Raw genomic sequence first — 14570 nt, 5'->3', positions numbered from 1 at the left:
TCCAGGAGAGAAGTACAACTGCTGCCTAAGCAAAAACCTGTAGAGATCCCATATGTGTCAGGAGTATCGGAGCAGTTGAGACACACCTTTTTTAAACCCCAAAACACCCTGCGTGAAAAGTTGGTCCACCCCAAGGATCGGGTCCCCCGACACAAACAGAGTAACATAGTGTAACCTGTTAAGTGGCTGGAGGATTGCCAGGATTTATACATTGGGGAAACCAAACAACCTCTGGCGAAGCGGATGGCACAACACAGAAGAGCTACCTCGTCAGGCCAGGACTCTGCAGTCTATTTACACCTACAGGCCAGTGGACACTCTTTCAATGATGAGGATGTACACATCCTGGACAGGGAGGAACGCTGGTTTGAGCGCGGAGTCTACTGTCTAGGCTGCTGTCTAGCGCTCCACACTTCTCCTGGGGACATAATAGAAGCAGCCGTCAGGACACATAAAACCGCGGGCATACACACACACTAACTAAGCTCAACTGGATGACTAACGTGGAGTCTCATGCAATGATCCCGCGTCGGTGGGAGCTCCAAGACTCTCCTAAGTAGCTCCCCCGACGAGCCCTGATCAGCGGCAGGTGTGTAGCTTCGGGTGTGGCCAGTCCCCTAGCAGGGCCACACCCCCCAGGCCTGAAGGCACCTGTAAACCAGTTTACAAACACACCTGCACCCATACACACACACACTTCGACAAACCCCTCTGACCACACCACAACAAAAAACGAAAAAACTCAGTTCATTAGTCCAACCCCCGCTCTAATGGCAGCAAACCTAGTTCTGGCGGCCGACCCGGTGGATGGCAAAACAGGTGAGACCTGCTATGGATAGGCAGAGGCCAACAACAGTTCAGGAGGCCTACCTTTAGTCCACCAGTGGAAGTGCTGGATCTCCGGCGGACGGCCATGGGTCCAGCAGCAGCGACGAAACCGTTCTGGGGGCCTGCCACTGATCCAGTGGTCACGGCACTGCAGCTCCGGCGGGCGGCCACGGATCCGGTGGCAGCAGTGTGACAGCTCTGGTAGCCTGCCACGGGTGCCATGGCGGAGGCGTTGCAGCTCCGGCGGGTGACAGAGTAGAACGGCCCATGATCCCCGGCGTGCAGGACGTGGACGGCGTAGAGGGCGCGCAGGACGTGGACGGCGTGGAGGGCGCGCAGGACGTGGACGGCGTGGAGGGCGCGCAGGACGTGGACGGCGTGGAGGGCGCGCAGGACGTGGACGTGCCTCCGGCACACTGACCTCCAGTTCCGGCTGAGCGGATCCCTCCGGACCTCCAGAGCTCCTCCGGTGGCAGCTTGGGCTTGACAGGCTCGCTGAGCTTCTCCCGCTCGCTGAGCAGCTCATGCTCCGGCTCCTCTTGCGCCTTCCGCTCGCCAAGCTCCTCAGCTAGCGGCGCTGGCTCCTCCGGCTCGCTGAGCTCCTCCAGCAGCGGCGCTGGCTCCTCCGGCTCGCTGAGCTCCTCCGGCAGCGGCGCTGGCTGCTCCGGCTCGCTGAGCTCCTCCGGCAGCGGCGCTGGCCGCTCGCTGAGCTCCGCAGCTGGCGGTACGGGCTGCTCCTGCTCTCTGAGCTCCGGCTTGTTCAGCTGCTCCCCAGCTGATGGCGGGGAGCAGCTGCTCGCCGGGGTCCGGCTCCTGCTCGGGCAGCTCCTGCTCGCCGGGCTCCGGCTCCTGCTCGGGCGGCTCCTGCTCGCCGGGCTCCGGCTCCGATGGCGACACGGCAGCAACAGGCGGCGGATGTGGTGGTGGAGTAGCCGACACAGATGGTGGAACGGATGACAGCTGGGTGGCAGACTAAGTAGAGGGTGAGATGGCTAACTTGAAGGGTTGAGAGGAGGGCAATGTTACTGCTGGCTCTACAATGTCCAGGGGGTCAGAGGCAATTGAGGCCACCAGTGCGGCCTCTGGGGAAGCCCTGGGGGAAACCCCGGCCTCCCGATTTCCTGTAGTGGCAGAATCATTTTCTAGCACCGGGTCCTTTAACCAATCAGCAGCCACAAGAACAGTTTCAGGACGCCTATTAGCACAATGCAGTAACTCAGAAGTGACGGCTTCAGTCCATTTAGCTGCCGCCCCAGGGCCTTCAGAGTTCACTGTTTTAGAGCTAACTGGCTCAGAAACTAAGGCTCCGTATCCGGCACCAGAAACACAATCAGCACTACCCCTGACATTACCAAATGGCCCAGAAATAGCTTCCGGCCCGCCTCCACTTTCTGGCAATGCAGACCTATTAAGCTTATCCTCCATTGCGAGCCCAGTTTTATTATTAACGGATTGGGCACTGTCCCTTGGTTTAGACGAAGCCCTCTCTGCTTTCATAACCAAAACATCTTTACCAACAACAGAGTCCGTTTCACTCACTGCGGCTCCTTGTCCAGCTAGTCCTGAGTCTGCTGGTTCTTCTGAAACAACCAGAGTGAGGTGAGCTTCGGTTTGGCGAGGATGACGCCGACGCCGTCTCTTTCGTGATGGCGGGGCCGCGTCAAAGGAACCTGTCCCCTCCTGTTCGTGAGAGACTGGATTAAGTAAGATGACAGAGTCCGGTTTACTCACTGTGGTTACCAGCACTGTCGATCCTTTGTCTGCCGACACAGAGGACATTGAAGGAATGAGAGGAGATGGAGTAGGGCACCGTCTTCCCTGCAGTGGAGGGTCCAATAGGTGAGCAGCGAGCGGTGGTGGGAAAACTCTCCGCCTATGAAGAACAAACCAGGCAGCAAGGGCTGCCAGGGAGGCAGCCGCATCCTCCTTGCCCGGACAGCCCATACCAAACAGTTCAAAGCTGGAGCTTGCCCTCAGCACAGTTACAATTTGAATTAGTTTTGCAATGTCCAGAAAGCTCACAGAGAAGGTAGTGGAGGAGAGGTAATTCTCAAAAAACACTACCTGTATGTGTCTTTTGTATGGATCAACAGCCTGGATTACGCTCCGGCAGTAACCCCACAGCTGTGTGAGCGATCCCTCCTCCATGGCAACTCTTGAGTCAGCTGGGTCCATGGTGGTTGGTGGGATTATTCTGTCACGGTCTGCCACGCAAACCGTGGGGAGGAGGGAAGTAGGACCCAAAACGCGGGACTCTTCGATGCCACAGTGCACTTTATTTACAGTGAACAGACAGGTAAGTTAAACAATAAACTCAAAGGTGCAATATTCCAATGGTGCTCGTCTCCTGCTCCCAGTGCGTCCCGTGCTGTAGCTCCCTTAGTGCGTGTGCTCCCCAACTCGCTTCTACGCTCGGCTATCCTGGAGGAAGAAGGAGAGTCCACAATTAGCCACACGCTAGCCGACTAACAAGCTCACACTGCTCGCACGGACTATACCAGTTCGGAGTAATAATCCCACGTCGACTGTCGCCGTGAGTCCAGGTTAAATACCTCTCTCTAGCCGGGAGGGATGATTACCAACAGCTGGTCAGGTAATCAGCTGCAGGTGGGCCGGCAACAGTGAAGAGGGACTCTCAATGACGACAGTCGCCAGGACACGCCTCTCCCACGGCGTGCACTTCTGTAAACAGCCCGAGGACCGGGGAGAGAGAGAGAAGCAAACCCACACGCACCCACACTCTACATACAACTGTGGACAGAACAGTAGACAACAGAGCCCCCACCTAATAATAATAATGACAGCAATAGTCCAACACTGCTCACGGACCCCCCTGAGTCCTCCAGAGCCGGGTCCGTGACAGTATTGTTCTGTAAATAGTTTGAAATTGTTATTTAAAAACACATTTGCTGCAATTTTAGGTAAACATCTGCATGTAACGTTCTTTGCACAACTTGTGCATAGGTTTTTAAAATTTTACAATATTTTTACAATTTATATTTGCATTTCAAGCTATAAAACTGATTCGTTTTTACAAAAATAACAAAATGACATAAATGAGTTTCTGCAGGTGAGTTGATGGAAGTGAAAACAATCAGTGAGACTCCAACAAGAACACAAACACACTTACTCTGTGTGTGTGTGTGTGTGTGTGTGTGTGTGTGTGTGTGTGTGTGTGTCTGTGTGTGTGTGTGTGTGTGTGTGTGTGTGTGTGTCCTCCAGTGTCTCTGTCTGTCAGTCCAAACCTTCAGCAGGTCTTCAGAGGATCTTCTTCAGTGTCTCTGAGCTGTGTTGATGATGGACAGACAGCTGATGGATGGACAGTGAAGAGGACCAGAGGAGGACTCACTGAGGACTGTGGAGCAGCTGCAGGCTTTGGGAGGGTTCCTGGTTCCTCCTGTGTTCTGGATCGCTCCGTCTCCTCTGATGGAAACTTCTCCTGTGTGAACTCATCTGGACAGCAGAGTGATGAAGTGTCCATCAGTGTTTCAGGTACAGACAGAGAGATGTTCCAGCTGTGTCTCTGTGCAGATGTTTCCAGAGGTTGGATGTAACGTTCCTGTTTTTCCAAAGACGTCACGTCTTGACTCTGCTCTGTTTGTGTCTCTGTAAGTGTCACAGAGACACAGTTGAGCTGTTTAGTGGTGAAGGAGGAACATCATGACATGTTTCTTCATCACAGGAAGTGCGTATGTTGCCCCAACATATCTCTCTCCTGGTCACCTGATCCAGCCCTAACTATATGCTTTAGCAAAAAGGAAAGTTTAAGCCTAATCTTGAAAGTAGAGACAGTGTCTGTCTCCCGAATCCAAACTGGAAGCTGGTTCCACAGAAGAGGGGCCTGAAAACTGAAGGCTCTCCCTCCCATTCTACTTTTAAATACTCTAGGGACAGCAAGTAGGCCTGCAGAGCGAGAGCGAAGTGCTCTAATAGGGTGATATGGTACTACAAGGTCATTAAGATAAGATGGGGCCATCATTGTTTCAGGTACTGAAAGGGATATGTTCCAGCTGTTTCTCTGTCTCTGTGCAGATGTTTCCAGAGGTTGGATGTAACATTCCTGTTTTTCCAAGGACATTGTGTCATGACTCTGATCTGTTTGTGTTTCTGTTGGTCAGATAAAGGTGTGATCTTGGAGATTCCTGCACTTCCTGTGAGGACAGGAAGTAATGTCACCCTGTGTTGCAGAGAGAGGAGAAGTGACACAGCCGCTGCTTATTTCTCTTTTAATGGACGTCATGTTTAATCTGATTTAAAATCAGAGCTCATCATCACAAACATCCAGCAGTTTCATGAAGGTTTCTACTCGTGTGCTACTGATAAATCTGGAACATCTACTTTTTCTGAGGGTCAGAGGTCAGAGCAGTGACATCACTTCCTGTTTACAGACATAAACTAGCCTGTTGACCTGATAAGAAACTTACCTAATCACCTTCATCATGTCTCTTGCAGATCCTCTTCCTCCTACACAGAGAACTTCTCCTGTGAACTCTTATTTCACTAATGCTTCCTCTCCTCCTCTTCAGCCTCACAACTCTATTCTCACACCACTCATAGCAGGTCTTCTTCCACTGGGCCTTCTGGTTCTGGTTCTGTTTTTCTACAGAATGAAAACAGGTATGAAGTCTGTCAGATTCACCTGAGCTAAGGACACCAAATCCTAAATGTTTCCATTTTGTTTTTTGTTGTGGAATCTCAGCTGCTCATAAATTAAATCAAATTCAATTCAATTTTATTTATATGGTGCCAAATCACTACAGCAGTCACGCAATGTCCTTTATATTGTAAGGTAAATATCTACAATAACACACTATAGTATACCACAGAGAGTCAACACCAGCAGGACGTAATCTCTACATGTTTCAGTGGGAGATGCTCTGGGGCGCTGAAAGAATAATTTAAAGCAGCTGGAATAAGAGGACAGTGTGGTTTAGCATCATCTGGCTAAAATAATGAGATATTTAATGTGTTAACTGAGGCCTGTGGAGTCTGAGATGTAGCTCTTGACTTTTATTGGTTTCCCTGAGGAGTGTTTGAGTTTGGGGTGAATTAGCTGGAACGTCCATTCCTGGGAATGTTGGCCACTCTCCTAAATGTGTTGCACTTGTCAATAATCTTTTACAGTACACAGTAAAATTTAATTGGTTCTCTGCAAAAATAAAATAAAAAAAAAGCAAATTTGTTGCTTTAAAAGAAAAAAAGTTACATTTTAAATAAAGCTTACTAAAGATGGCTAAGATAGAGCAACATATTCACTACACAGTGCTAAGTATAATTAGGTTTTTCAGAGTGAGCAATACTAATTGTTTCTCCACTGACAAACATTTAAAGTTCTACTAAATTAAAACAATTTGTGGTAACTTACTTTTTAAAATTCTATTTAAAGAAAAAATATCTTAAACTAAATCACATTAGATTTTATCATCCTTGCACCTAATCTATTCAACACTTAATGTAAACACTCTAGGAAAGTATGGTTTCCTCACAGCAAAAAGGTCCTGAATTCAATTCCACCATCAGTTTTCATGTTCCCCACATGTCTCAATGCATGCTCAATCATCCAGGTAAGTAAATTTCCAAAGGTTGAATCTGTTCATCTGGACGTTTTCAGTGGGAGAAACGTTTCATCATCATCCAGGTGACTTCTTCAGTCTCAGCTGACTGCAGGTTATAAACAGTACATTTGCATAATGACTGAAACCAGCCCACTGAAGGAACAATTGGGCTGGGAGGTCATTAATATGTAAATTGTCATGACCATTGATAAACAACCACTGATCAAACTCTATAGCCGTGAGACCAGTTTTCCTGCGCTTCGTTCATTCGAAGAGGAAAAAGAAAAACTTCCACGGGACTCCGATGTGAAAAGATAAAAACAAAAATAAAATTTATTGCACAGCTTTTCTTACAGGAGCAATCAGGTCTAACTTATCCTCTAGAACAAACATACTATGGTAGAAAAACAGTGTGGCTCTGCTGGCTCTGTGTCTTGCCTCTGCTATACTAGTAGAGGCAACACACATCCTACCATAGTATGCCTCTGCTATACCACTCATTTGCAGAAATCCAGGATGCCAGGTTTTTAACTATGAACCAAGCCTTTAAGGCAAATGTATTCACAGTTTTACTTAATCAAGCCAACATGGATCCACTAAAGTAATTTTAGCTCAACTATTACCATGAATGTACTTATTAAATTTCTTATTACAAAAAATAAGTTTGACAACAAATATAAATACTAAAGTACATGACTATATTAACTTGGCTCCCAGAAAGACCACTGATCAAAGAACACTGATCAATGTCCATGAGTACCATTCACAGAGAGTTGAGGAATGGCTGCAACCACAGCATTGTAAGATGGTGACAGATGTACCCTTAGGCCCCCTCCTCGATTCAGAGATGGTCTTTCCCTTTTCAAATGGCCTCCTTGACTCCGCCCTCAAACCAGCGTTCCTCCCTGTCCAGGATGTGTACATCCTCATCATTGAAAGAGTGTCCACTGGCCTGTAGGTGTAAATAGACTGCAGAGTCCTGGCCTGATGAGGTAGATCTTCTGTGTTGTGCCATCCACATAGCCAGAGGTTGTTTGGTTTTCCCGATGTATAAATCCTGGCAATCCTCCTGGCACTTAACAGCGGCTTGTGTCGGCCACCAGCAGACAGGACAGACTCTCCAGAGCCACCTGGAAACAGACGACCATGTGGGAGCAGCGGAGTGCTGAAGCAGCTCACCAGAGCCCCCAGTGGACACGATGGAGTGCTGAAACTGCTCACCAGAGCGACCAGCAGAGACAGATAGCTGGAGCAGCTCACTAGATCCCCCAGTGGAGACAGATGGCAGCGTGGGAGCTGCAGGCAGCAGAACTGGCTCTCCTGAGCCTCCAACAGGAACAGGAGGCAGTGTCGAAACCGTGGGTGGCTGAGCAGGTGACCATTTAACCATGACCTGCATGGTCGAGAGCCCGAGAGCTCCGCCCCCAGAGCACAGGAAGTCTAAGGAACTTGGAAAGAAAAGCAGAAAACAAAAGAAAAATCTGGGACTCTCCAACAATTGCTCTTAGAATTAAAGAAGCTTTTCGGATGAGACGAAACACCTCTTCAAGAAATCTAAAGAAGTCCAGATGCTTTTCTTTCCAAGCTCTATAGACCATGATGACCAACATGACTGAGAACCTTCACAGGCAAAGAGCAGAGGAACAGGGTATTGCAATGGTCTCTGCAGTCCTTCATCAGTTTTTCTATGGATTAACTTTCATGATGGGACAGACTTTATATTGGCTTTATTAAGAACAGCAGATGAAGATAAAATCGTTTTTATTTGAGAAAAGTCCTGAAACCATTTTGTCCCCCAGTCTGGATCTGTTCTTTGTGGGGTTTCTATCAAAAACATTTTTGGGTCTCACAGAGCGTTTCAGACGTGTTTCAGAGACACGTTCAGCTGATTCAGGTCTCTCAGGACTGAGACGTTTCCTGTGTCTGATCCAGCAGCATCACTTCATTCATGTCTTCATATCTTCAGGTCCTCCTGAGGTCACTTATTGTCAGGTGGCCATCAAACCTCAGAGGAAGGCTGGCAGGAGGACAGGTAACACAACAACCACACACATACACAGTAATGGATGTTTTCATCTACAGGCTCAGAGTTGTATTAATATCCTTCCTCTCGCTCTGACCCTGTAAACCAGTATATTATCGCTCTGATGTGGCCTCTGTAGAAAAGAGTGTCAGGCCCGTGAAGTGCACACAGGTGGGTCTAAATGTGGTGCTTTAACTGTGTTCCAGCATTTTATTAAATTGTGGCCTGAAAAACATGACACAGATCCGTGATTTAGTAGGAAAACCTTTCATATCTGTGATGTAGAGGAACATACATGAGCATCGGTGTCCTGATCTTCTGAAGATACCTATACAAAGTGAATTCTGGGTAAAATTTGAAGCTGATATCAGCATGTGTGATTAAAAAAGCCTCCTTCAGATAGAAGAGCTTCCTCTGGCATGTTGAACAGGTGAGTCAGCACTTAGATCTGTGGGAGCTCTGTAAAGTGTTCACAGTGACTGTGGGTCAGTAACAGCTGCCCACTGAGTCACTGACACACACTTCAACATCGTGTGAAATCCTACTGAAACTGTAGAAACGGCTCAGCAGCAGTTTCTACTGCCGTCTGTAGAGGGCGCCAGAGGAATGCATGTGAAACTGTTAATGGCAGATGACCATGTGGTTTGTGTGTTACAGAGCAGTCAGCTGATCCAGGTGTTGTGTATTCATCACTGAGAGCAGGTCATGTGTCCTCCATGAGTGCCAGCAGAGGTCAGAGGTGAAACCAGCTGTTGAGCTCAGCCTGATGGACGACCTTCATCCTTCACTCTGCTCCTCTTCATCACGCTGTCTTCATGTTTGATGTTCCAGTAATCCTGATCAGAGTCGGCTCTGAGTTCATTAAAGAAAGACATCGTCAGTGGAGCTCTGATACCAGGATTCACCATGGCAACCAGTAAATGTCTTCATGTTTACTGGTTTCCCTCCATTTGAACCCAGTGCAGTGATGAACGTGATGACTCGTGGCTGTGAAACAGGCGCTCTGATGTTTCTCATAGATGAAGCTGTGATCAGAGTTTAAATATTAAATGTGATTGTTGAGCTGACAGAGCGTCCACATCAAACCTGTGGGACGTCTCACTGATGGAGCTGTGACATCAGTAACACTGACATATCTGCACTGGAGCAGAGGTCAAAGTTCAAACTTCAGCTCTGTTGGTGCCACATGATTAAACCGTCATGTCACGTGATTACTGTGTCATGCTATATTAACCCGCTCTGCTTTCTAATCGAATGTTTCCTGTAAAGTCTTCTCTGTATGGGCCTTTGTCTGATTTTAAATTGTTACATGAAGAAACTTGAAGCTTTTTATGACCTTATGAATAAAACTCACCTGAAACCTTCCTGTTTTTAAGAGTGCTGCATTCAGATGCTCACATTCAGCAGCTGGTGAGCCTCACAGCTCAGATATAACAGGACATAATCATTTAAAGTAAAAGCTGAACAGACAGAAACAGAAAGCACACTCAGAGCCAAAGACCTTTGACAAAAGCTACATAATCCAGTAAACATAACATGTTACGTGAAGTCCATCATTAGGTGTGTTTGAGTGTTTATGAAACACTGAGACACATACATAAATTTATGCAACAACCAGCAGACGGCGTCTGTGAGCCAGTCCTGTCTGAGGATTCTCTGTTTGCAGCTCTTCTTCTCCTGTCAGCAGCTTTCTTTGGCAGGACATCTGGGGTACGGGGCCCAGTGGGCCGACGCACATTATAGGGCTGTTGTAAATTATCGCACGACTAATATTGTTAATGAACTACAATAGCACGCTCTTACTCAAACTATGAACAACTCTGCACAGTAGACTCCCTCCCTCTGTGCATGTTTGTCACAATTATTGATTCCAATCATTAAACAAATGCAATATTAGAAAAATAAAACCTTATTAAATACACAATGCAGCTTTTAAATTATGATTACATTTATGGACACAAAAACTTATCAAAACTTACCGGACACTGTGTGGGTGTGCTTCTCATCAGTGGAGCGTTTGCTCATACAGTGAAAGTGCTAACAGGGAAGTGGTGAAGCTGAAGACGTCTACGCTGCTCAGACTTAAAGCATTCAGTCGCCATTCAGACCCCTTCTGCCTCTCTGCTCCTCTGTGAGTCAAACGTTCATCTACTTATTGATTCATGACATCATCTGAGCTCCAACACACACTCACAGAGGAAAATACACATTTAGGAATTCACCGTGGACAGGACACCAGACCATCTTCAGAGTCAACTGCATCATTCAAAGGCTGTGTTTATTAGAAAATACCCAAAATGTTGAAACTGAGAAACTGTGGGTCACAACTATTAATCACTGAAATCACGTGTTTCTAGTCTTATAAGCACAGGTGTGTAAAATCCAGCCGCTGCCATGCAGACTGCATTTAGAAACATCACTGAAAGAATGGATCTTTCTAAAGAGCTCAGTAAATGCGAGGCTAGTACTGTAACAGGGTTGTACCGCTGAAACACGTTGGTTTGTGAAGTTTCTTTGATTCTAAATGTTCAACGATCGACTCTAATCGAAATTATTTTACAGTGGAAACATTTAGTAACCACAGCGACTCAGTCAGGATATATCAGACCACATACGCTTACAGAAGACAGTCGTTGAGTCCCGAGGCACATGGTGTGAAGCTCCAAACATCCTGACGCTGACAGACACTGTTCACTGGGAGCTTCATCATCGGGGGGACAAACTGCTGCAGTTTAAAGACCAAGTTATTCAGTTTCTAGCTTGATATAAAAACATACAAACTGCACAATAAGCTGACAACCAACACTGATCATACAAACTGACTGAGCCTGAAAGAAGAATGCCTCATGCAAATACCAATTTGTCTCTGTAAGTGTCACAGAGACACAGTTGAGCTGTTTAGTGGTGAAGGAGGAACATCATGACATGTTTCTTCATCACAGCACACAGGAAGTGCGTATTTTGCGCCTTCGGGCCCAACTTATCTCTCTCCTGGTCACCTGGTCCAGCCCTAACTATATGCTTTAGCAAAAAGGAAAGTTTGAAGCCTAATCTTGAAAGTAGAGATAGTGTCTGTCTCCTGAATCCAAACTGGAAGCTGGTTCCACAGAAGAGGGGCCTGAAAACTGAAGGCTCTCCCTCCCATTCTACTTTTAAATACTCTAGGGACAGCAAGTAGGCCTGCAGTGCGAGAGCGAAGTGCTCTAATAGGGTGATATGGCACTACAAGGTCATTAAGATAAGATGGGGCCTGATTATTTAAGACCTTGTATGTGAGGAGCAGGATTTTGAATTCAATTCTGGATTTAACAGGAAGCCAATGAAGGGAAACCAAAACAGGAGAAATATGCTCTCTCTTTCTAGTCCCTGTCAGGACTCTTGCTGCAGCATTTTGGATCAGCTGAAGGCTTTTCAGCGAGTTTTTAGGATATATATATATCCCATATATTCCATATATATATATATCCCTATAGATATGTCTATAACAGAAAAGCCAGAGTGTCCTTCATCTGATGAACTAACTCAGAGTTTTACTCAGACCGTCTTCCTGGAACAGAAGCTGTGTGTGTACGATGAGTCTCAGTGTGGTGGACTGAAGGTCCTCAGGAGATACATGTCCCGTTTTAGTGGAAGAATCAGCGATCTAGTCTGATTTTTCCCACTGAACTCTTTATTCTAAAACATTTAGAGACCTGAGCTCCATCACACCTGTGGTACCAATGTGCAGGTGTGTTGAGCTGATGAGTGGTCAAGTCCTGGTACTGAGCTCAAGCCCACTCTGGGGTCTGAGAGACTCTTTGTTCTCTGAAGTGTTCACGTGTGTCTGTGTGGAGTTTTTAAATGAATCTCTAACTTAAACCCAGAAACAGCTGTGAGAGAGCATCACTCACAAAGCTGCTGCAGCATGACATCTTTATGAGCGACAGCACGTTAAAATCAGATCAACCACAAAATCCAGATGTGATGGTGAAGAGCTGTTGCTTCATCATCATCATCTGCTGTGTGGGAATACCTCAGATTTAGGACCCGTCATCATAAATAAAACGAGTCATACACAGAGGGCAGAGTTGTGTTTGCGCCAAAAAACAACACAGCTGACATTTCAGAGATCACCTAGATCATAAACTGGAGCCATAATCTGATCCACTTATTATTCTCATACATTCTCAGTTTCATCACTGACAGAGCTTTAGTCAGCTGTGATTGGTCGGTGAGCCTGATGGATGACCGCTGGGCTGATGTCTGCACTGCTTCCCTCCCGCAGTTAATGCAGCATTGATAACATATAAAACATACAAAACATATAAAACCCCCAAATCATCTTTTCATGTAATGGATGGTTGAATTTAAAATTACACACATACTGGGATTATAAAATCATGTTAGCACTGAGCTGCTGTGCTATGCTGACACAACCATTATCAAGCTTTTATCTCAGTAATTATCATTCATGTTCCTTCGTTTCCTTCAGCGTTTCTATTCTGACAGAGGTGAATTCTATGAGCATCATCACTGCTGTGAAGCTGGTCACCTGATCACAGGTGCGCCCTCCTGTGGCCTTCAGGTGCAGAAGCATTTTCATGTGAGGAAAGTGTCATAGAGTGGACTGATTGTAGAAGTGCTACTACCACCTAGTGGTAACTAGGCAGAATGTCCTTTTGTAAGGGAAGTTGTCTTCAGGAAGTAGTGCTCTCTTGCTTCAGTGGACGAGAGCAATCTGGAGCCCTGTACTGTACTGGAGCCCAAACCAAGTACTGAGAGTGTAAATGAACAGAGTTTCAGAAGGTGAACGTTTCTGAATGTCTATTGTTTAATGTGAAGTTGAAGCAGACAGTAAAGTGGAGCAGCACACAGAGTCATCATGTCTTTGAATAAATCCTCACAGTGAGGTAACTCTAATCATCTTATTTCTAATAACGCATTGTTATGGAAATCTGATACACTGATCTACACAAACAGGTTGTCTTTGTGTTTGCAGAGGGTCAAACAACCAAACATCACAACAGCAACAATCACAGAGTCATTTATAGAAACATCCTTCCAGGTCAGCTTTACACAGAGGAGGACTGAATGTTAAAGTTTTCATTTCACCTCACAGTTCAACACTTTGATACTAAAATAAATAAATATACAAATACGTGCAGTAAGTTTGTTCGACTGAACCATTACAACACATTCAGATTACAGTTCATGTCACACTGATAGGAACAACACACTCAGACCAGAGGCTTCAGCACACAGATATAAACAAGTACATGCATGAGCATAATATTCTTCTCTGCTGTTTATTAACTGACAGTCAGCAGCTTTGACCTTTGACCCACAAGAAGTTTTCATAATTTTAAATAGATCAGATCAGAGTGTTGTAAAGAGTAGAAAGATATTTTGCAGCTATTTTTGTTGCTATTTTTATAATCATCATTACCATTTCATTCTTAATAGTGATATTGCATTCAGATGTTCAAACATACTGGTATCATATTAGCCTTTATTACAGGTTCAGTGAGAACCACTTTAAACTGTGGAGTTGAATCTATAACCCGAAATGCTTTTGAATCTATAATCTTAAATGTTTATATGCAGACTGCATTGTAAAAGAAAGGCCCTAACGTTGAGTATGTGCCAAAATAAGACAGGAAACGCCATGCTTTGCATAAGTGAAACCGAAAGCAGAGTCTGAGTGCAAGTATTTTGAGTAGGTTATTCTTTATTATCTTTTATTCATCTATATCTTTTGATTAAGCTTTTAGTAGAGGTTCTTGATTAAAACATTTATTCAGTAGATTACATATATAGTTCCAGTTAGGTTATTACATGTAAGGATGAGCCTCTGTTCTGGTGAAAGGTCAGAAGTGCAACGGGTGAGATGAGAAAGCATTTAAGGACGAGACACACATACACACACATATTAGATAGACCCATATAGGTGAAAGTTTAATCATGTTTTGCTTGCAACTGCAAAATTGTGCCTGCATGAGTGACAGTTTGTGCAGAACGTGTGCCTGATGTTCCAGAAGATAAGCCCGGGCAGGATGGTGACCGGATGCACCTGCCGACAATGTTCTTTTTAAACTGTGTTAAAAGTCATTGTGGTTTTGAGTTGACGTATGCATGTATTGTGTTTATCTGACGCAAGAGGGGGCGTTCTCATACCCCGATGTATA

Source organism: Pelmatolapia mariae, linkage group LG3_W, assembly GCF_036321145.2.
Source record: "Pelmatolapia mariae isolate MD_Pm_ZW linkage group LG3_W, Pm_UMD_F_2, whole genome shotgun sequence".
In the NCBI taxonomy this organism is placed as follows: domain Eukaryota; kingdom Metazoa; phylum Chordata; class Actinopteri; order Cichliformes; family Cichlidae; genus Pelmatolapia; species Pelmatolapia mariae.
The sequence above is the reverse complement of the archived record's forward strand: the minus strand, read 5'-3'. Positions refer to the sequence as shown.